At 37.7% G+C, this 24,614-nt stretch overlaps 1 pseudogene; it reads right to left on the reverse strand.

Annotated features, from left to right (window-relative positions):
* Positions 1-530: 530 nt before the first annotated feature.
* On the reverse strand, positions 531-1,425 carry LOC110128402 (translation machinery-associated protein 16 pseudogene; annotated as a pseudogene).
* Positions 1,426-24,614: the final 23,189 nt, after the last annotated feature.

Genomic DNA, 24,614 nt, shown 5'->3' on the forward strand with positions numbered 1-24,614 from the left:
CTTTATGTTGTAAATCACTCTATTCTCTTGTTTTTGTTTAGTTGCTAAGTCATGTCTGACTCTGCGACCCCATGGACTATAGCCTGCCAGTCTCCTCTGTCCATGGAATTTTCCAGGCAAGAATACTGGAGTAAGTTGCCATTTCCTTCTTTAGGGGATCTTCGAAACCCAGGGATCAAAGGCAATTTTTCTATCACTGATCACTCAAGAAATACCCACCTTAACTTTCCAGCAAAACAGTTCCTGCCTCTGCCCGAATATGTGAGAATAGGTGATTCTAAGAAAACATGAGGAAAACATTGTAACATTTTTTGCTCTCATTCATATTGTTCTCCCAGCTCCAGAAATCCAGATTAAATGGATTTTGCAGAGCACTTCCACCTATTCTAATAAACTGACGTCAATGAAAACCAACATTCATTTTTGAGTAAAAATTATAACACTGTTTTTGAAACTGAAAATAAGAGAATAAACTAAATAGCAAATTCATGTATCAAGACAATAATTTATCACCATCAAAATTCATGTAACTAAATTCTCAAATTATTTATTTTCAACTCAAGTAAAGACAATAAGGCCACTGCAGTCATTTCTTCGTATGTGTGAATTGACACATCTTTCAGTTCCAGTTCCCCCTAAATCCCTGTCTATAACTTTAACAGCTTCTTCTCGCACCTCATGGGCACTGCATCATTAGCACAGATTTTTTTCATTTGAAAGTGTCAGTTGCTCAGTTGTGTCTGACTCTGCAACCCCATGGACTTTACTGTCCTTAGAAATCTCCAGGCAAGAATACTCCTCAGATCAAAACCCCATTCCCCAACAGTTTCCAGATTATCTGCATTTAAAATGTCTGGAATCCGGAGGCCAAAGGCTCAGCAGTAAAGAATCTGCCTGCCTGCTTCCCTGGGTCAGCAAGATCCCCTGGAGAAGGAAATGGCAACTCAACGCCAGTATTCTTGCCTGAAGAATTCCATGGACAGAGGAGGCTGGCGGGCTCTGGAGTGCATGGAGTTGCAAAGAGTCAGACATGACTTAGCGACTAAACAACAAGACGCGGCCTTGGTACAGTGCCCAATCCTCCTCCAAGGTCTGCTTGATGAATACCTCTCAGGAACGGTGCTCATGGCCCTGTCATTTCCTTGATGCTATTCTGCACCTCAATTCACTCCAGCTCACTGCTGTATCGATGCAAATACCTTTCAATTAATTTACAAGCATCTCTCTTTCAATATCCTACTTTATGGGGATCAAGATGATTTTGAAACCAGTGTGGTTTTTCACCAATAAGGTTGAGGCACAATGTCTTTCATTCTTCAATTTTTCCTTTTTATTTTATTTTTGTTTGTTTGTTTGAGGACCTCTCTTATAGGATGGATGACATTTTTTCTTGTCCTACCCTTTTTCCTTTGGTGCTTTAGGCATGACAGCATCCAGCCAGCTTGGCACCTCCCTCCAAATCTCCGACTCCTCACGTGGGCACATCACCATCGGGCAGCATCGGGGAGCTTGCAAGGCGACCCCGGTCCATGCCTTGCCAAAAATAGATAACAAACAGGTCAGTCTTTTAAATGTACAGTCTAATAGAAGAATAGGATTAGTAATGCCTTTCCTGCACATCTCAAAGGCGTCATTCCAGTCTCTGAAATGGTATACCTATGTGATTTATCCACTATTTTTTTCCAGTGGAAAAGTGCTTTTTGAATGAAATTTTTTTCCTTCTTTAATTTTAGGCTGTGGATAAATATGTTGTTGCCACTGAATAAGTATATACACTAATATGAAATAATGTTTTTAGAATATCTGTGCACAATAAATGGAGTGGAAATTCCTAGCCTTTACATTTTATTACACTTGAGCTTAAGCCTGTAAATTGCTTTGTTTCTCCCACTCTTTTTCTAAGCTTGAGGTCTTTCTTAGTCACCACTGCTCACTAAAAAGCTGCTCTTTGTCTGCACTCCCACCATGCATTCTTGCTTTCTCTCCTTCTTTCCCCAAAACACTCACAAAATAACCGCTCCTTTGTAGCATGTACATTGCCTCTGAGCCAAATTTAGTAGAATTTTATAAATGCCCACAAAGCATGGGCGGGCTGGCAATCCAAATGTGATGGTCCTGTTCTTCATTTTGTATGAGACTTCCAGAACTTCATACACAGAACTTATTTTTTTGCTTTTGAGATATTGTACACAATATATGCAAAGAACAGTCCATTTGCAGTCACACAGCATGGGTTAGATTTCCATTCCCTATTAGCTGAGTAACTTTATTCTTTATCCTTGCTTATAAAATTGGGGAAATATAATTTCCCATAATCAAATGAGAATATATCTAAGTTATATAAGCATTGTGTGTGACAATAAAAGAGAACTTCATTTTCACTTTTCCATTTAGCTTCCTTTCCTAACTGGCTATATATTTTTAAAATCTTTCCATGGTGCTAGTAGTCATCCAAGAGCTTCCCTGGTGGCGCAGATGGTAAAGAAACTGCCTGCAATACGGGAGACTTAGGTTTGATCCCTGCCTCAGGAGGAAGATCCCCTGAGGGGAATCCCCTGAGCAGAAGGAATGGCTGCCTGCTCCAGTTTTCTTGGGCTTCCCTGGTGAATCAGGTAAAACAGGTAAAGAATCTGCCTGCAATGAGGGAGACCTGGGTTCGATCCCTGCGTTGGAAAGATCTCATGGAGATGGGAAAGGTTGCCCGCTCCTGTATTCTTGCCTGGAGAATCCCTTGGAGTCATTTGTAATTATATGTAATGCTTCTGCAGTGATCAAAATAAGTCAGGGGTTGAACTGTAAACTCTTTCATAGAAATCATGTATATGTATGTTTGGGTCATTTGTATATTGTAAAATTCAGCATGTAAATGGTGTTGAAGGGCATTAGAGGGATATTTTAAAATTCAGGTATGAAGTAATTTCTTATGGAAAAATAAAATAAATAGCATGGAATATGGCTCAGAATATGAATCTTTTATCCCTGGCTGAGGCAGAGTTTAGTACCACTTGTTAACTCTTTTGTGCTTCCATATCTGTCTGTTTTCCTCTGTTGCCCTCTATTCTTTCCTTAGAAGTGTCCAAAGAAAATCTCTTCACTTTTTCTTCCCAAACCCAAAACTCTTTTCCTCTTCCTTCATTTTACTCATCTTTTCTGATGCCAGTGTTCCAGGCAGTGTTTAGCCAGATTTATCTTCATAGCTTTGCCCGGATACATAACACACAAATTATTTCCACATTTTTGGAAGGTGGTACTAGGAAATCGTTTCTTAAGACTTTTGTACTTTAAATAGTGATGCTTAAATTTCTGTGATGTTTTGCAAAGAAAAATAATAAATTTCAACAGTTGCAACAAATAAAATGCACAGTGTTTACACAGTGATACAGGAATGGTCTCCAAGCAAAACTAAAGAAACCAAAATTATTACAGTATATAGAAGAAAACTACTTTTGATTTTAGCAAACCTGAAATCAGTGCCAACTGGTCTCTTTTCCCTACCCTGGAAGTACAGTTGATAGACAAACCTTGTTATATTTTTCCTTTTAAACCTGCTCACTCCACATATGTTTATTGTGCCAGCTTCTATCCTAAATACTGGAGAAAGAAACATGAATAAATAGACAAAAATTGATGTCATCGTAAAGCTTACATATTGGTGTGTGCACTGGTGGAGGTTTGGGGGTGTGAGGAAGTGGGACAATCAAATAAGTACATAAAATATACAATATGTCAGGAATGCTTGGAGAAAAAATTAGTCTTGGGGAAAGAGCACAGGAAGTGCCAGAAGGAAGGAGAGACGCTCGCCGCTCCAAGAGCCAGATGGGGATTAGAGTCTGGGGATGAAGAATGACCTGGGAGTCCCTGGGCTTCTAGTGGTGACTGATGCAAATGGGGATAAAGGGCATAATGAGATTTTTACTGATGGTGTCAACAGAGATAATGGTGGTGACGCTAGCGGCGCTGGGAGGGGGCGGGCCAGTGGGGGCTGGGGGTGGGGGGACTTCCTGCAAGGAGCAAAGCTAAGGCCTCTAATTCATTCTTGCCAGTAGTGGTGATGGGGGCAGGGAATGGCACCCCTGAGAGCCCGCACAATTCCTAGACCCTCTCTGGACTCCTGCCAATGCGGGTTTTTCCTCAAATCTCTCCCCTCCTGTCCATCTCCCCTAAGCCCTCTTCCAGTTCACACCGGTATCAGCTCTGCAGGGCTTTAGTCTTGCTTCCAGGAGTTCATTTTTCACACAATCAGATAAACTACCTGAAAAACAAATCCAGCCATGTAATTTTCACTCCAAACCTTTCTTGATCAAAAATCATGAGCACATAAGCTACCCCCTTGTTCCTGGATCGTATTTTCTGTTCACATCCTATTTTCGGTTCAAATCATACAAAGTTGCTCTTAGTTACTGGCCCAGAGCATTCTTTCATCCTACATATTCTTTTCTTGCCACTCCTTCGAGGTGAAATGCCCTTTCTCCTTTCTTAACCTGACAAAATCTTTCTCAACTTTCAAGACACGGCTTTAGTGTTCTTACCTTCAACATGCTTTTCAAGAAGTCGAGGTAAAATGCTATGTCTCAGAAGTACCATTCTACCCCAAGCACACCTTTTGTGTGGTATCTAAAGTATCCTGGATTGTTAGATCCACAAGGGCAAGAACCATGCATTATTCATCTGATGCTCTCAGAGGACAGCAAGGTGTCTGTTTATTAAGCAAATAAAAATCAATAGGCTACATTGAAACTCTGGTTTGCTAATCCTGTTTTCTGACCTAGAATGCAGTCTTCAGGTTGCCACTGATGTGGTTAGAAATTAGTTTGAAATATACATTTTTATTATTTTCTTTTCTTCAGTTCTTTAGTTCATCAGTACCATCTAAACTGCTTCAAAGAGAAGTAGGATTGTTACAAAGGAATGATAAAAAGAAAAAAAAAATAGAAAAGGAAGGATTCATGCTGATTTTAAACTTCTAAACCAGTCTTTGAAGAATCAAACAAAAAAATGAGAAAAGTTGGGCACAGAGTTGGGGGTTACACTGATGAAAGGGAAGTGCAGAAAGGAGTGACAACCTAGGCTATGGGCAGACTTGGGATTGGTTTATCTTAGGGAAGAACAAGAGTTGGAGAAGAGGGTTCTGATATATGATGACTCAGTATAGAGAATCAGGGTCAGCCTCTGGAATTACCAAGCATTTTAAGGGGACAGCACATGGACCACTATCTTTTTCCTGTTACATAAAGACCAAAATGAAAAAGCAAACAAAATCTTTAGTTTCACAATTCTAAATGTACAATAAAAAAAATCTAGACTCTTAGTTCTGATATAGGATTTTATTCTGGGACCTTACCAGTATCTCCTTCTGAAATCTTGGTAAATCATAACCTACACAGCAAGGAAGAACCAGAGAGAATCTTGTACAGTTCAGTTCAGTCTCTCAGTCGTGTCTGACTCTTTATTACCCAATGGGCTGCAGCATGGCAGGCCTCCCTGTCCATCACAAACTCCTGACGCTTACTCAAACTCATTATCGAGTTGATGCCATCCAACCATCTTTCTCTGTCATTCCCTTCTCCTCCCGCCTTTAATCTTTCCCATCACCAGGGCCTTTTCAAATGAGTCAGTTCTTCATGTCCGGTGGCCAAAATATTGGAGCTTCAGCTTCAGCGTCAGTCCTTTCAATGAATATTCGGGCTGATTTCCTTTAGGATGGACTGGTTGGATCTCCTTGCAGTCCTAGAGACTCTCAAGAGTCTTCTCCAACACCACAGTTCGAAAGCATCAATACTTCGGTGCTCAGCTTTCTTTATAGTTCAACTCTCACATCCATACATGACCACTGGAAAAACCATCACTTTGACTAAATGGACCTTTGTTGGCAAAGTAATATCTCTACTTTTTAATATCTCTAGGTTGGTCATAACTTTTCTTCCAAGGAGCAAGTGTCTTTTAATTTCATGGCTGTAGTCACCACCTGCAGTGATTTTGGAGCCCCCCAAAATAAAGTCTCACACTGCTTCCATTGTTTTCCCATCTATTTGCCATGAAGTAATGGGACCAGATGCCATGATCTTAGTTTTCTGAATGTTGAGTTTTAAGCCAACTTTTTCAATCTCCTCTTTCACTTCATCAGGAGGCTCTTTAGTTCTTTGCTTTCTGCCATAAGGGTGGTATCATCTGCATATCTGAGGTTATTGATATTCCTCCCGGCAATCTTGATTCCAACTTGTACTTCATCCAGCCTGGCATTTTACGTGATGTAGTCCGCATATATGTTAAATAAACAGGGTGACAATATACAGCCTTGTCGTATTCCTTTCCTGATTTGGAACCAGTCTGTTATGCTATGTCCATTTCTAACTGTTGCTTCTTGACCTGCATACAGATTTCTCAGGAGACAGATCAGGTGGTCTGGTATTCCCATCTCTTGAAGAATTTTCCAGTTTGCTGTGATCCATGCAGTCAAAGTTTTTGGCATAGTCAATAAAGCAGAATGTAAATGTTTTTCTGGAACTCTCTTGCTTTTTTGATGATCCAACAGATGTTGACAATCTGATCTCTGGCTCCTCTGCCTTTTCTCAATCCAGCTTGAACATCTTGAAGTTCACGGTTCACGTACTGTTGAAACCTGGCTTGGAGAATTTTGAGCATTACTTTGCTGGCATGTGAGATGAGTGCAATTGTGCAGCAGTCTGAACATTCTTTGGCATTGCCTTTCTTTGAGAATCTTGTACAGGGATCTACAAACTTGTTTTTTAAAGTAGAACTTATTTTTCAGATTAAATTTTATAGAAAATCTTGATTTACAGCCAGACAGAATTAAGACTTCCTTGGTGAAGGGAGGAAGCCCAAAGCCCCAGTATGCTGAGGCAGCCCCGCGACCCACTTCTGTGAAATTTAGGGCTCCAAAGACCATGACATATACACTACCAATCCAGGGCAACTTCTGTATTTTGTGGATGAGGAGACTGGGTTATGGTAAATTTAAATGATTTGTGCTAGAGTAAAGGAACTCTGGAATAATGACATCTAGGGCTACAGCCTAGAGTGTTTACTGACATCCCAGTTATTGAGTCATCTTTACCTTTGTATACATCTCAAAAGCATCCTCTCTAATTGAGAAGTAAATATGCACAGACATCTTCACTTGAGGGATTTTTGAGAGGTTCAGATCAATAAATGTGAGAAGAGAGTTTATTTTTTCACTAGATACACATTATACAGCATATCAATATCTGTCCTGCAGCCTCTCTACAAGTTATAAAAAATCAAATTGCTCCACTGTTCTTGAGCTAAGGCCATACACTACATTACTATTAAATAATCATTTATGAACCAAATGATTGCACAATAGTGCAATTAAATTTATGATACTTAACAGGGATTTATTCCATATGTTAAGTACCAAAAAAGCTTACACTTGACTTTTTAAATGTAAACTAGAACAGTCTCAGCCCCTTGTAAGAACTCAGTGGGACATTATATCATAAATATGTAACACACGTTAAAAGATGTTGGTTAAGGAGCTGTGGCTCAAAATCTGATCCTCTCCTTTTCTGTTGTGTTATACTTTCATCCTTCATAGATCACAGGTCAACATGAGACACTTTTAGATAAAGAACTTGGATTTTTTTTATTGCAGGCTAAATCTCACAATACCATTTTTTGAACATAGTTAGGAAGTAATTCTCTCTGACAAATTTTTGTTTATTTTTTACTGCTGTCTTTCTTTTAAATGCTATCATAGAATATAAACATTTGTTAAGTAATTTTATAGAAATCAAAGAAATTTATGAGGCAGCTCACTTTTTAGAATGACAAGTGTAAGAGCAGAATTCATTTTAAAAACATAATGGAAGCTTCCAAATATATCCACAAATATAAAGTATTATTAAAGTTTTTCCTGGTAATGCAATGTTTATCTTATCTAAGTGAACACTGAAATGTCAAAATTCCCTCCCAGTCATTCTGAGAGTTTATTTATTTATTTTGAGAGTTTAAAATAAATCTTAATGTGACCTAGGCACCAAATGCTTGTCCCACATAAAATTACAGGAACAAATTTTTGCTGGACACCTTGGCAAAGCTCTTTCTTTTCCCTAAATAGCTTTTCTGAGGATAGAATGCAGTTACCTTAATAAGAACTGTCACTTAATAAATTTTCCTCAGGGTATGGGGAAGGATTCTGCAGTTTGGCAGAAAGGTATGGATTCAGTAGTGGAAAAACCTAATATTTATGAACTTAAAAATCATGATAACCACTATTTTAAAACACTGATATAAAGGGCACCTCAGAGTATAATTTGCTATATCGCTAACTCTGTAACAGCATGACTGTGACTATTTTTGTTTGAAGCCCAACGTTTACCAAACTATCTCTCAATGCATTTATCCCAGATCTACATATTAAATGATAGTTTACTGTATGTCTAACTTGTTTTATGTATTGATTTCAATGTACCAATAGATAAATTAGCAGTTTCTGAATTCTTCATATACACTTAAAATTGCATGTGATACAAAATATTTAACAACAAAAAAATCTCTTCTGACTTTTGATCCCAGGAAGGCAATAAATATACTTTTCCTATTCTTTCCTAAGCATTACTAAACAACCCTTAATATTATTCATAAAATGAACATAGATAGCCTCTGGAAGATAAAAAAAGGCAGAATGGCTAGAAATTTGGGACCCAAAGAAGAGATAATGATACTTCCCTAGATTTTCTTTTCCTCATATATCTCAGACTGAGAGTTTCAGAGACTGACGATCCAAAAGCACAAGCAGGTACAAACAAACAAACAAACAAAAATTTCCTAACAAAGACATGCTTTCTCTCTAGCCAAAGAGCATCCAGGAAAACAGAAACCTTGTTTTGTTTTTTTAATAATAACCACTCTATTTCAGGAAACTACCGCAGAAAAAAATATTCCTTGTACAACTACAGAAGCCAAATTAGACATTACAAAAATTAGACATTAAAAGTCAAATTAGCCAAAACAAAACAAAGCAAAAATTATCAGAGACAAAATTTTTTATGATGATAATAGGGTAGTTCCACAAAAGATACATAGCAATCTTAAATATGTATGCACCAAGCAAGCTATATAAAGCAAAAATTAATAGAATTGGGGAAATAAACAAATTATATATGGAGATTTCAACTTCTGTCTCAAAAATTGAAAGAATAACAAGAAAATCATCCAAGATATAGAAGAACTATAACAGACAATCAAGCAACAGAATATGACTGACATTTATAGAACAGTTGACAAAAAAAAGGAGGGACTTCCCTAGTGACTCAGATGGTAAAAAATCTGAATGCAATGCAGAAGACCTGGGTTTGATCCCTGGGTTGGGAAGAAGCCCTGGAGAAGGGAGTGGCTACCCACTCCAGCATTCTTGCCTGGAGACTTTCATGGACAGAGGAGCCTGGCAGGCTACAATCCATGGAGTCACAAAGAATTAGATAGAACTGAGCAACTAACATTTTCACTTTTGACCAAAAAATAGAATTCACATTAGTTTACAGTACCCCAGAACAAATACCAAGTTAGATCATATCTATAGTCATAAGATAAACATCAATAACCTTAAGGAATTAAAATCACAGAATATTTTTAATAACCACAATGGAATCAAATTAGAAACCAATAACAGAAAGAGGATAGAATCTGAAAAGTCTTCGGAACTAACAACATACTTTAAAAAAACAAACAAAAAACATGGTTTAAAGAGAAAGACTCAAGAAAAAATACACTGCATTAAGTGAAAATTAAAATACGGCACATAAAAATTTGCAGGATACAGCTAAAGCAGTCCTTAGAGGGGAATTTATAGTACTAATTATATACATCATGAAAGATTTTTAAAGGTCTTAATCTATGCTTTCACTTCAAGAACCTAAAAAAAAAGCAAACTAAACCCTAAGCAAGAAAAAGGAAGGAAATAATAAAGACATGATCAGAAATCAATGAAAATGAAAACATAAAAACAATAGAAAAAATTCAATGAGACAAAAATTTGGTTCTTTGAAAAATAGTAAAACTGAAACTCCAGCAACAAGACCAAAATAAAAGAGAGAAGACGTAAATTGCAGATACTGGGAATGAAGCAGGCAACATCACACAGACCCGTCAGACACATCAGACACATCAGAAGAATAATCATAGGATGATAGGAATAATTCCACAGGTTAATTTTGACAACATAAATGAAACGGGCTGTTTTCTCAAAAACAAACTACCATAAATCAAATGTGAAATGCATCATTTCAATAGCTCCATAACTATAAAAATTAAATTCATAATCATAAACACTCAAAAGAGAAATCTCCAGGCCTAAATGGTTACACTGGAGAATTCTACCAAATATTCAAGTTAAAACCAATTCTACACAATTTCTTCCAGAAAGTAGAAGAGATAAGAACAATTTCTATTCATTCATGAAGCTAATATTACCCTGACACCAAAATCAGACAAAGATGGTACAAAAAGGAAAACTGCAAATTGATATCCCTCATTAACATGGCAACAAGAATTCTTAGCAAATTCAATTATTCAACATATAAAAAGAATAATATGGCATAATCAGGTGAGATTTATTTCATGAGCATCAGTGGATTATTTGAAAATCTAGCAATGTAATTCCTCATATTAACAGGATAAAAAGAAAAATTATATGATCATATCAATTCAAAATAAGCATTTGACAAAATCTAATACCCATTCATAATGAAATCTCTCAGAGAAACAGACTAACTTACTTAATTGATAAAAAAAGAAATTCTAAAAAATAAAGCTAGCATTGTACTTGATGAAAGAGTGAATACTTTCCTTCTCAGATCAGGAAGCCTCAAGTATGTTTCCTCTTGTCTGTCTAAAGCAACATGCTGCTGGAAGTCCTACTAAGTGTAAAGACCAAAGGAAAAAAAAGAAAGAAAAAAGAAAAAGGAGACAAAAGGAATGCCTGTCAAAAGGGAAGAAATAAAATTGGATAAATCTAAAGAATTATACTGAGTGACAAAAACTGAATCCGAATGGTGTATACTATATCCTTCCATTTATGTATCATTCCTGATAAGGCAAAATTACAGAAATGGAAAAGAGATTACTGATTGCCGGTGGTTAAGAAGGAAGGAAATGGCAACCCACTCCAGTACTCTTGCCTAGAAAATCCCATGGACGGAGGAGCCTGGTGCAGGCTACTGTCCAGGGGGTCGCAGAGAGTCAGACACGACTGAGCAATTTCGCTTCGCTTCAATTCGAGAGAAGTGGGTACCCTGGTGGCTCAGATGGCTAAGAATCCTCCTGTGATACAGGAGACCGGGTTCAGTCTCTGGGCTGGGAAGATCGTCTGGTGACGAGAATGGCAACCCATTCCAGAATTCTTGCCTGCAGAATCCCATGGACAGAGGATCCTGGTGGCATGCAGCCCATGACGTTGCAAAGAGCTGGATATGACCGAGCTACTAAGCACATCCATAAGAAGGTAGTAGGGGTGGGAGGGAAGTGGGGATGGTTATGAAAGAGCAACATGAAGGATCCTTGAAGTAATGTCAATGTTTTGGTGTCAGTTCTATCAGTGCCAATACTCAGATTGTGATATTGAACCACAGATTTGCAAGAGGTTATCCCTAGGAGAAAAGGGAAGGTACGGGTTTCTATATTATTTCATACATGTGAATCTACAATTATCCCATAATAAAGACCTAAATTTTAAAAGATGGGAACAAAAAAATCCTCTTCTCATATAGAGCTGTCATCTAGTTTGGACATAGGAGAGAAACATAATTTTAAAAAAAATAAAAGAGGAGAAAAAGAAAAAGTTTTTGAGAGATATGCTGAGTTGTACTACACAGAATATTCTTAAGAAAGAGCTAGAGAAAGGAGAAAAATGCATCAGCAGTATTATCCGAGTTTTTAGAGAGGAGGGAATGGCCTGGAGTTTGAGGACTGAGGTGAAGATTCACAGGTGAAGATAGCCATCTTGGGAAGATGAAGGGCAAGACTAAGAAATTAAGTAATTAACTAAGAGGACTGCCTCTTAAGATTACACTGGTACAAGCAAGCAAACGGAACAAGCAAACAACCACATAATACAAGCCTTGTGCTTCAATCTTATCAAAGGAATGGAACATGAGGAAAAAATGTTCAGTTTCGAAAATTCTAGTCTCCTTGGTGGATGTGATACTCTTGTCTTATATAAAATTGTTGAGAATCTAAATTACTTAATGATTTAGGGTTGAGAAACTTTCTTCACATTAAAAACAACCCTGAAGTAACTCCTGGGCTCTAATTATCAGTGGTTTCTCCTGACATTTATACTTGGGAAATTCTTAGATCTGGTTCACCAAAAGCAGCCCTGGGAACAATTTCTGTAACACCTTTGTTGAGGATGCGCTTTTAGGAAACCTATTAGGGAGTGATGAAAGTAAGAGAGAGAAGGGAAAGAAACCAGGGTATTTGCAAAAGAAGGCACGTTCCCATGAAGGGCAGTTCCAGCCTGATTTTGGAGGGGATCTCAGAGTATATTGTAACAGGAGATGAGGAGACTGAAATTTTACATCTCCACACCAGTCAGTCAAGATAATGAAAAAATAAATGAGTAAAATACATGTTAGTTGTTGATGAATAGACAATCTGGAGAGACTTCACTGATATAAAGTTAATTTTGTAAAACTGAGGATGACTTTGAGAGAGAGAATAGGCCGTATTATGTGCAGTTTCTGAAAGAAGAACATATTTGGTGTGATGAAGGAATCGTTATACAGGGTGAGCAAGAGAAAAGGGCAGAATGATACCAGCTGAGTTCAGAAAGATAACTGTGATGTGGTTGCAGAGAGTGAAGGTACAGAAGTTGAACAGATAGCATCTTATAAGCCATAGTAAAGGGCTTATCTGGTTGCTTAGATGGTAAAGAATCTGCCTTACAATGTGCGATATTTGAGTTCAGTCCCTGGGTCAAGAAGATCCCCTGGAGAAGGAAATGGCTACCCACTCCAGTATTCTTGCCTGGAGAGTTCCATGGACAGAGGAGCCTGGCAGGCTACAGTCCATGGGGTCCCAAAAAGCTGGACATGACTGAGTGACTAACACTTTCTCTTTTTTTCAAGCAATAGTAAAGTTTTTTTATTTTCACTCTAAGATGGAAACAATTTGATTTTTTTTTTTTTTTAAGCTGAAAAGTAGCATAATGTTTTCTAAAGAATGTCTCTTGCTACTTCATTGAAATTTTGACTGATGGTTGTCAGGGAAGGAAACATGAAACCATGAACCAGTTAGGAAGCTAAAGAAAAAATTCAGGCATAAAAGGATAGCTGTTGTTGTTTAGTTGAAAAGTCCTGTCCTACTCTTTTTGTGACCCCATGGATTGCAGGCCTCCAGGCTCCGCTGTCCATGGGATTTCCCAGGCAAGAATACTGAAGTGTGTTGCCATTTCCTTCTCCAGGGGATCTTTCCAACCCAGAGATCAACCTGTGTTTCCTGAATTGGCAGGCAGATTCTTTACAACTGTACCACCAGGAAAACCCTAAAATGATAGTACTTTTTACCAAAGTGATATTGGTAGAGGTAAAGAAAAATTATAGAATTCTAGATATTTGTTTTGAGTGTAGTCAACAGCATTTGCAGATGTGGTTTGTAAGAGAAAGAGAGGAGGCAGGGATGAGCCCAAGTTCTCCCAGCTGAACCACTGGAAAAATGAGGGTGTAGATTACTGAGATAAGAAATGTCAAGAACAGGATTTACGAGGAGGGAGAGTGTAAGAGGGCAGATGACAGGTTATTCATAACATGGCTTTATATTTCTTTACAATAGTTCTCGATGAGTACAAAAGAAATAAATCGACTTCATTGTACTCTTTTCCTATTTGATTTTTACACCTTTATTCTGTCCTTCTCATCCATCTTCTCATGTTTTCTTTCTCTCTGTCTCCCTTTCTTCTCTCTCTCCCTTCTTCTCTCCTCTCATTTCCTTTCTTCCTTCCCTCTTTTCCTCCCTCTTTCTTTTCTCTCTCCACACAACTTTCCTCCATTTGCAGACAACAGTCTAGTCATGACTGCGGAGGCCAGAGGGTCAGGATAGCATTCAGATAGAGCGTTACTATTGGGAAAATATTCTGGGACGTTCCCCTCGATATCAAAAACATGAACAGAGGCATTATTGGGGAGCTTTCAGTCATCATTATTTTGAACTCAATTTCCTTGCTTTTGCTAAGTGGAAAGAATTCCAAAGATGATGACCTTTCTATACCTGTTTTTATATACCACCTGATTTGTTTGGAACACCAAATTGTCCAAATTATAAAGTAAATTAGGAGAGAGTTATTTACAGAAATACACAAAAAGGTTTCAAATTTAGTCCTTCTGAACTTTTTCACTTATCTTACCCATAATTATGAATAATGAAAATTAATGCATTCTATTATTAGTATGGAAATGATAACTAAAAGAGTATTTCTTCCAATATACATTTTCATATTTTTGACTTTTTAAACCTTTTTTGGAAACTGTTAATTTGCTATGCTATATTCTTACACTTATACTGCTCCCTAAAGTTAAAAATGTAAAAAAAAAAAAGAAAAAAAGCAAACATAGCTAAAAATAATGGGTCTCATGGAAACACATAAAAGTGGAGTCTTTTAAAATCTTTTTTAAAAAATGTGAGATGCAGAATATAAGTCTTGTTTGGGCTAACTTGACTATGATAGGATAGAGGCAGTGTTGGCTCTCGTCCAAACTGTCCACCCCTAGCCTTTGAGGCCTTTGGGTATCAGTAGGTCAGACTTATGACTCCTAATGAGTAATGCAGTGGTACTCAAGCTGCTGCAGATGGGATGGGAATAGCAAAAACCACGCCTCTCTAATTACATGTATCAGCCCTCTTGCATTGGGATGCCTTCTAACATTTTAGGATGGGGGGAGCCAGCTGAATAATCACATGGAAAATACAAATCTGTAGGAGCTGCCAAAGTTATCCCAGGTTCTAGCTGCCAGAAAGTCTTTGCACTGTTCTGATGTCAGTATTGACAGCCTGCCTACCTCCCTTGGATGTCAAAGCCAAGGTCAAGACCAAGAAAGTGCACACGCTGTCAATCTAGCATAAGGAAACAGGTAAGCACATCCTGAGCAGGATAGGGAAGGCTCCATAATTGGCAGAAATTTGGGTGGAAGCTACAGGTCATGACATCAGTGGAAATCTGTGAGATCACTCCCTCCTTAATAATCCCACAGGAAAGCAAAAAAAGCAGTACTTGATGAAAGGTCAGCATTTTATGGACTGACTTCCTTCAACTACACCTTTCAAAAGCCTTTCTTTTTTGGGACTTTACAACCTTTCTATTTTTAAAATCAGCTCTTTCTTGGAATTTACTTAAAGAACAATGAACCTATGTACTAGTTAAGAATTAGGCAATCACATGGTCTTCAGCAGTTGCAAATTATGGGGTTGTTTTATAATAAACTAAGAGAAAAAGAAGTTAAAAACTGATCTTATCACAACTCCTTACAAAAGACTGTGTGAATGAAAACATACCATTATACTATGTGAAATAGTATACTAATATACTAAGTGAAATAGTTACTAGTAACACTCTGAAATGGTTAAAATGGGGAACTATAGAGTCACAATCTATAGTAAGGTACTAGGATTCTTAGTGGGTTAAATTATGTATACAGATATTATACATTTTACCTGATAACAATACTGATGATCATTAAATTCTTCTATTCTCCCAGACCTGAGGCTAAGCACTATTAAATACACTACTTACTTAATTCACAAAAGAAGTCTCTCAACTAGGTTTCCATGAATGGTTGCTTAGAGAAGACAGTCATCTAGGAAGTGGTGAGTTAAGGCCTCAAAATAAGACTTGTCTGACTGGAAAGTTTTACTCTTAATACTGCCATTTTCTCTATTTCTTCACAGATGACTCTGGAAAGATAGTGCAAGTGCAGAAGGAACACTCAGGCAAGTAGTAGTTTGAGAACAGGGCAAAAAACTTGTTATTCAGTTGCTAAATTGTGTCTGACTCTTTGTGATCCCGTGGCCACATGCTTCTGTGTCCTTCTCTGTCTTCCACTATCTCTTGGAGTTTGCTCAAATTCATGTCCATTGAGCCAGTGATGCTATCTAACCACCTCATCTTCTGCCGTCCCCTTCTCCTCCTGCCCTCAATCTTTCCCAGCATCAGGGTCTTTTCCAATGAGTCAGCTCTTCGCTTCAGGTGGTCAAAGTATTGGAGCTTCAGCTTCAGCGTCAGTCATTCCAATGAATATTCAAGGTTGATTTTCTTTAGGATTGACTGGTTTGATCTCCTTGTAGTCCAGGGGACTCTCAAGAGTCTTTTCAAACACCACAGTTCAAAAGCAATTCTTTGGTGCAGCTCTCACATCCATACATGATACTGGAAAAACCATACTTTTGACTATATGGGCCTTTGTTGGCAAAGTAGTCTCTACTGCCTAACATGCTGTCTAGGTTTGTCATAGCCTTTCTACAAAGGAGCAAATGTCTTTTAGTTTCACAGCTGCAGTCACTGTCTGTGGTGATTTTGGAGACCAAGAAAATAAAATCTGCCACTGCTTCCATTTTTTCTTCTTTTATTTACCATGAAATGATGCGACCAGATGCCATGATCTTAGTTTTTTAATGTTGAGTTTTAAGCCAGACTTCCCTGGTGGCTCAGACAGTAAAGAGTCTGCCCCAAATGTGGGAGACCCAGGTTCGGTTCCTGGGTCAGGAAGATCCCCTGGAGAAGGAACTGCAACCTACTCCAGTATTCTTGCCTGGGAAATCCCATGGACAGAGAAGCCTGGCAGGCTACAGTCCATGGGATTGCAGAGTTAGACATGACTGAGTGACTAACACAAGTTTTAAGCCAGGCAATAAGCTGAGAAAGGCTAATTGGTAAGGATTGCTTTGGTTTCTAATTTGCATTATAATTTAATCTTGTCTAAGGCTCCTTCCCATAAATTCCTGAGTTACTTAAGAAATGCTTGATACAAATTGCAATATATGAGAGAGAAGATATTTTCTCTGCTACTTCAAAAATAAATATGCAATCAAAATAGCAAATGGATTATAGCATATATCTTCTTCACAGGATGAAAAAGCAGGTTCATTTTCAAATAGAATAATAAAACATACTTCCGTTGGATCAGAACTGGAAAATATGTTAGTAAGGTCAGATTTACCTGATTACTGATAACAGATGAAGCAATTCTAAAACTACTTTCAGTATGTTATAGAGTGAGTGAATGCGTTAATATGGTTGGGAGTCACACCGCACATGAAATTGAGAAAGACAAAGAAAAAAATACTCTGAGATGGGAATGAATTGGAATTACACATTCTTGTGCAAACTCCTGCTTTCTAAAATGTGAACCTGTGCACAGATATGGGTGCATGTCAGTATATGTATACATGACCATGTATGAGTGCGTGTTTGTGTTTTTTCATAGCCCTGGCTATTGAAAGGGCCAAGAAATAAATATAGCACAATAAAAAAGAACCATACAGTAACAAGACATTATACCTCTATTATTATTATTCACTTAACCCTGGGTTCCTTTTAAAAATGACTGCAGGATTGGAGCAATTGAGATGGAAGATGATCCTGCAGCATTAGCTATACAAAACAGTAAGAAGAGATCAAAACAATTATGTGGGTCTATCATAAGAATATGGGAGCTTGAATTGGCTCCCACTAGCAAATCTGGGTTACTTTGAGCATCAAAATAATTATGAACAAGAATAAATTATAAATTTAAAAGAGATAAATAGTTAGATAAATAAGTGGGAGGAGGAAGAAGATCTTTTCTTACAGTAAAATACCAAAATAATGGTTTACTAGTAAAGCTCAATATGTACTACCCTTCAGAGAATCTACTAATTGTACAGAAAGTGTAGTAACCACAGGGTGGAGAAATTAGATGACTGTTTGCCTTGACCCATTGATCAAAATTGTCATCAAAATGAGGGATGGGTACACATCAATTTGCCTTCAGATGTGACTTCCTGTACAAGACACAATATTGCTTTGATATCTTTCCAGTCATTTATGCATAATCTGAATCTAATTATGAGCAATGCATCATGCAAATCCCCAAATGAGGAACAGTGCTGAAGGAGAGAGAGAGTTCTTCAAAATGCTGATATGAAAAGGAAAGAGTGTGAAAGTGTTTCAGATTAAGAAGACAAACTCATCAAAACCAAATGAAAAGCTTACTCTAGATGATTTTATATAGGAGGACAAGCAACTTTATAATGAACATTTTGTATCAATTAACAAAATTGGAATATTTAGGGTAGATTAGATAAAAGTATTCTATCAATGTTAAATTTACTGGAATTGGCAACTGTGAGAAAATATTCATATTTTCACCCATATCTTTGGACACTGTCAGCATCATGCTTAGAAAGATAGGATGCTTTGCTATATGGGAATAAATAATACTGGAGAATAACAATTCAAATTGGGTACTCAATTTTTTTGTATGGTTTAATTTGTATTTTCTATTTTAAAATGAAACTAAAATTTTCAAACTATTTTGTGTTTAACAAATGAGTAATTACCAACGAGCTTAATATTTGAATGATGAATGAAACAAATACTTATTGGTCTTCTTTTATTGAGAATCATTTTTCTGACAAAGCTGTACGGTATCACAAATTTATAGTCCTTTCCTCTCATTTGACTTTCATGCCTAAGTTACCCCTCAAAAATCATATTTTTGTGCACAAAAAGATTCATCAGCGTTTTCTCAGATATGTTAATTCCTTGTTGGTCAAAATGTTGTCTTCTGTGACACCTACTGTTCTCTCATACAACTTTGTCCAGAATTTACAAGATTCAAACACACATGCTCTTCATTCATTTTGTTTATTTACTCTTAGAAATTAATGGGTTTTTTCCTTGTATGTCTATTCAAATTCCATCATACCTTTACTGGTTAATAGTTTGGCACTGAACCTCAGCAGCTGTCCAGCATCTTATTAATGGCTTCATAAAATCTTGATGTTGCCAGTTTTACTTTGTCATCAATTTGCTCTGTACTGCATTGTACTCTTGAAAGAATTCAACATTTCATAAAACACTGGCCGTAAAAACACAAGGAGGGAGGGAAATTTGAATTCAGACTAATTTTATGAGTGTTCAGTTCACTAATGAATTACATTGTCTTGTGATTATTTTGCTTCTTCATTTACCTTGTAACCATGGAAACATGGAAAATGAATTTTGAAAAATTAGAACCATTTGTATATGTTTCCTGGCATACACTTCTACTCCAAAGCTATTCTCCTAAAGATTTTGAACCTTGTCCAGAATGTCTTGCTCCAACAATTAGAACATGGCTCATGTAAGACTCTACCACACTGAATCCGAAACTGGATGAAGACCAATCCTACCTAATTTGCATTGGGACCTTGAGCTGAAAGGGCTGCAGTAGGCTAGGGAAACCCTGGTTCCGTTCCAGTCTCATGCAAGAGGACAGAATAAAGCACTCTCAAAAACAAAGAACAAATTAACATCAAATTGCCAACTGAAATATCAGTATATTTCATTTACAAAAGAAAAACCTGTGGGCACATAGATGTTCTTTGTTAAGATCCACTTATTGATCCAGTCAAAGAATATTTAGTAAAGATCTTCCATGTGCAAAACATGGCTGTATTCTACAAGTCAGAGGTGGTAAAGAGGAAGTGCATGAAATGAAAAGAGAGTGAGGAAGAAATATTGTTTACCTGAAGCTCTACCTTTATAACACTAAGGAATTCCTATACTCCTGAACAGTGATTGACAGTGGAAAAAATTTATTCTGAAAATAAGATTGAAATTAATGCTTTCTAATATCACAAGTTGAATTGTTTTAGCATGCCTCAAATCTGAAATCAGTTTTTATTTAACTGATTAGCAGTTAAGAGGGCTTCCTTGGTGGTTCAGCAGTAAAGAAACTGCCTGCAATGCAGGAGACCTGGGTTTGATCTTGGGTCATGAAGATCCCCTGGAGGAGGGCATGGCAACCCACTCCAGTATTCTTGCCTGGAGAGTCCCCATGGACAGAGGAGCCTGGCAGGCTCTGGTCCATAACACAGAATAGGACACGACTGAAGCGACCAAGCAGCAGCAGCAGCAGTTAAGACTATATTGTTCTCTGGAAGAGGAAAACACTGACCCAACACACTGCTGTGAGCTGAGGATAAACATTTGATAAAGAAATAAATTGCATGGACCCAAGATGAGCTCAAGATGCACGTGGTTATGAAACCATACTTCCATTTGTAGGCCTTTGTTCTACAAATGTGGCATAAGGAAACATTTATACAAAACTTCACATGCAGTTTAACGTATTACATTCTTTTAGCAGCTAGAATACAATAGTCCAAAAATCAAACCCGAAGGTCACATGAAGAATTTGGTGGTTTCAAAACAAGCAAAACTACATCCTACAGAGAATACTATAGCCCCTAGAAAATGTTTGATTCTACGTTTTGAGGCTTATTTACCACAACAAAAACGTAGTTGGTTTTATCTATTCTTATAAACTTCAGATCTTTGTAGAATCTACAAGTTGAAAACTATGCTTATAATGCCAGGGCTTCTTTTCAGTTTTCAATGGATTGTTTCTCACTGTTTGTTATAGTATTTATAGCTGGACTATGTAACTGGATCATGCTTCCTCAATTATTTTGTTAAAAAGTACCTAAATAATTTAATGAGATTATCAGTTGGACACCTTGCAAATGTACTTAACATTATTCTAATCAGTCATTTGTTAACTGTATGTACACAGCATTATTATAGGACTAGAGGATTACTGACATGAAAAGAATACATTGGTCTCTGTATTGGAAGGTCACAGTCTAAGGTGGAGACTAAGTCAAATATGAGAAAGTTTATTGATTGTGACCAAAGCAGAATGTTCCTTGCAGAAATCAATAGGGAAAATAAAAAGAAAAAAACATACAATTATATCCACAAAAAGTTACTTGCAAAAGAGCCAAATATTTAATATAAATATAATATAAAATACCATGATTCCCTGAGCTTGATTTGTCTCTTTACTAGATAAAGGTGGGAGTCATCCCCGCCGGTCCAGGTATATGTTGTGTGACCTGAGTGCCAGCTTGGAGATTTCCCTCATGGAAGAGGTGGAGGGCAACGCCAGTCAGAATCAGGCAGTTATTAGCAATCAGGCGTCGAGTGTTCCTCCTCTTCCTTCTTGTGTCTTCCTCTCTTTTGACAATCAAGAACTTAGGATGAATTAGGAAGGACCTAACCTAACCTCTGAAGGAAGTTACTGCAATGAGTCTCCCACCAGCAAACACCCTGACAAAAGTCCCTGACTCTGGATGACAGGCCCTTTGTGAGAGATCTCTCCCTCTTTCCTGCTGGCCAGAAAGCTTGCTGTCTGCACTCTGGAATTTATATCTGAGCTGAAGCTTGACTTGGCTCTCCACTGAACTCAAAAAGCTGAACAATAATGATAGCTAACATATATTGAGCACTTACAAAGTGCAGATCCAGTACTAATTGTTCCAAAAACATATCCCTACCAAACAAATGAGCCCTCCCCCACCTTTAACTCATGAGTGAAAAATACCCTAAGACTAGTCAACTACCATTTAGAAAAAACTCAGACAATCTAGTATCTGACTCATTTATGGGATTCATTATTGATTGATCATAGTATTATTTAATAATACATTGCTTAGACTTTAATAAAATAAATTTGATTTCTCTAACATCCACTGCCTTCAGCTGATGACAGAGATTTAGCCAGAACCAAAATATTTTGCTCTGTAAGACTCACTATGTCTCATCTGAAAGAGGAAGCATCATATGACTGAAAAGCACTCAGTTTGGAATTCAATTGCTGATTCAATTCAACTTATGTTTCCAATGCCAGCACCCTCTTTTACTAACTTGTGATAGCAATCAAGTCATAGACTTATATGTAAAATGATTGATAATATGAGACGGCTATCTATTTTTCAGGATGACAATACATATAAGAAGTTTTTTGAGGTTTTATATACATATTAATTGGGCTTTCCCGGTGACTTTTGATCTTATGATGGATTTACAAAAGGCAGAGGAACCAGAGATCAAATTGCTAACATCCATTGGATCATCAAAAAAGTGAAAGAGTTCCAGAAAAACATCTACTTCTGCTTTATTGACTATGCCAAAGCCGTTGACTGTGTGGATCACAATGAACTGTGGAAAACTCTTCAGGAGATAGGAATACCAGACCACCGGATCTACCTCCTGAGAAATCTGTATGCAGGTCAAGAAGAAACAGTTAGAACTGGACATGGACAACAGACTGGTTCTAAATCAGGAAAAGAGTACGTCAAGTCTGTATACTGTCACCCTGCTTTTTTAACTGGTAGGCAGAGTACATCATGAGACATGTTGAACTGGATGAAGCACAAGTTGGAATCAAGATTGCTGGGAGAAATATCAATAACCTCAGATATGGCAGATGACACCACCCTTATGGGAGAAAGTGAAGAAGAACTAAAGAGCCTCCTGATGAAAGTGAAAGAGGAGAGTGAAAAAGTTGGCTTACAACTCAACATTCAGAAAACTAAGATCGTGGCATCTGGTCCCATTACCTCATGGAAAATAGATGGGGAAACAGTAGAAACAGTGACAGACTTTATTTTTGGGGGCTCCAAAATCACTGCAGGTGGTGACTGCAGCCATGAAATTAAAAGACGCTTGCTCCTTGGAAGAAAAGTTATGACCAACCTAGATAGCATATTAAAAAGTGGAGACATTGCTTTGCCAACAAAGGTCCATCTAGTGAAAGCCATGGTTTTTCCAGTAGTCATCTACGGATGTGAGAGTTGGACTATAAAGAAAGTTGAGCACCAAAGATCCAATGCTTTTGAACTGTGGTGTTGGAGAAAACTCTGAGAGTCCCTTGGACAGCAAAGAGACCCAACCAGTCCATTCTAAAGGAAATCAGTCCTGAATATTCATTGGAATGACTGTTGCTGAAGCTGAAACTCCAATACTTTGGCCACCTGATGTGAAGAGCTGACTCATTTGAAAAGACCCTGATGCTGGAAAAAATAGAAGGCAGGAGGAGAAGGGGACCACAGAAGATGAGGTGGTTAGATGGCATCACTGACTTAATGGACATGAGTTTGAGTAAACTCCAGGAGTTGGTGATGGACAGAGAGGCCTGGCGTGCTGTAGTCCATGGGATTGCAAAGAGTTGAACACTACTGAGTGACTGAACTGAACTGAAATGGTGGCTCAGAGGGTAAAGAATCTGTCTGCAATCCAGGAGACCTAGATTTCTGCGATGCAAGAGACCCGAGTTCAGTCCCTGGTTGGGAAGATCCCCTGCTGGAGGGCATGGCAACCCACTCTAGTATTCTTGCCTAGAGAATCCCCATGGACAGAAGAGCCTGGCAGAATACAACCAATGGGGTCTCAAAGAGTTGGACACAACTGAGCATTTTTCATATTAATTAGATTTTGGTTTATGCTATAGTAATATACATATTTTTCTTAGAATCAAAAACTCTTCCTCATCTTGATACCTTCCTGTAGCACTCAGCACTATGCCTTATCCTAAAAAGGAATTCAGTTAACATGTTGACATTTGTATTATTTAGATTCAACCTTTCAATATGTAAATCGCACATTATTTGGTAAAAACTTTTAAACATAAACTGTTAGCACTTTCTGCAAAACATCTTGTGAGCAGATTATTTTATATCAGTGCTTCTGAATTATATTGAGATTCCTATGAAAAGATCTCTAAGTCTTGAAACTAATATATATATATATTAGTATATTATATTAGTATATATATATATATCTCCTCATAATAGTTGTAGAGATAGTTCTTACTGCTAAAAGATTATCAGAAAAGAAATAACATTACTGAGATGTTAAGTGTTTTATCCAAAGGCTGGAGTGAGTTAGTGAACCCCTGAGAACTGAGTGAATCTCCACATCATTAAGAGGACATAGTTTCCTGGTCCTTCCCTCAGATTGGGTAAAGGGGACCTTTTGCTCTGGATGCCAATCCTGAGGGGACCCCATGTAATACAAATACTGATACACAACACACCTAAGAAAAGTTTTGGAAAGTTTTATAACAACTTGGCCCAAGATAAAAATCCTCCCCCAAATGAACATTCAAACAAACTGTGTCACTCAGGCCAGAAGAGATATGAATGTGCATGTGCGTGTGTGTGTGTGTGGAAGGTGGTAAGATGAGAAAATCATGGTTTTTATCTGGGGGGAATAAAAAATGTGACTGTATTTGTTCAACTTTCATTGTCCCAGGTCTTTGAAGATGGGTGACATAGCTCTTAGAACTGCCCAGAAATTTGGAGTTAGAAAAGTGACACGTGGAGGAGCTACTCTTTCTGCACTCTCTGGGGACTTCATCTTGGTCAGGAAGGTTCTGTCACCACCCAGGCCCTGCCTCCAACCTGCCATTGTCACGTCAGGTCTCTTCTACCACTCAGAGAATTAATGATGGAGGAACTGAGGGGAAATAGTCCAGGCCATGAAGATAGTTTGATTTACAACTTGTAAGTTTTTAGAAATATGTCTGTGGGCCTCTTGGTCTGAATTCTACAAATGTTGG

Source organism: Odocoileus virginianus, chromosome 14 (assembly GCF_023699985.2).
Source record: "Odocoileus virginianus isolate 20LAN1187 ecotype Illinois chromosome 14, Ovbor_1.2, whole genome shotgun sequence".
Taxonomy (NCBI): Eukaryota; Metazoa; Chordata; class Mammalia; order Artiodactyla; family Cervidae; genus Odocoileus; species Odocoileus virginianus.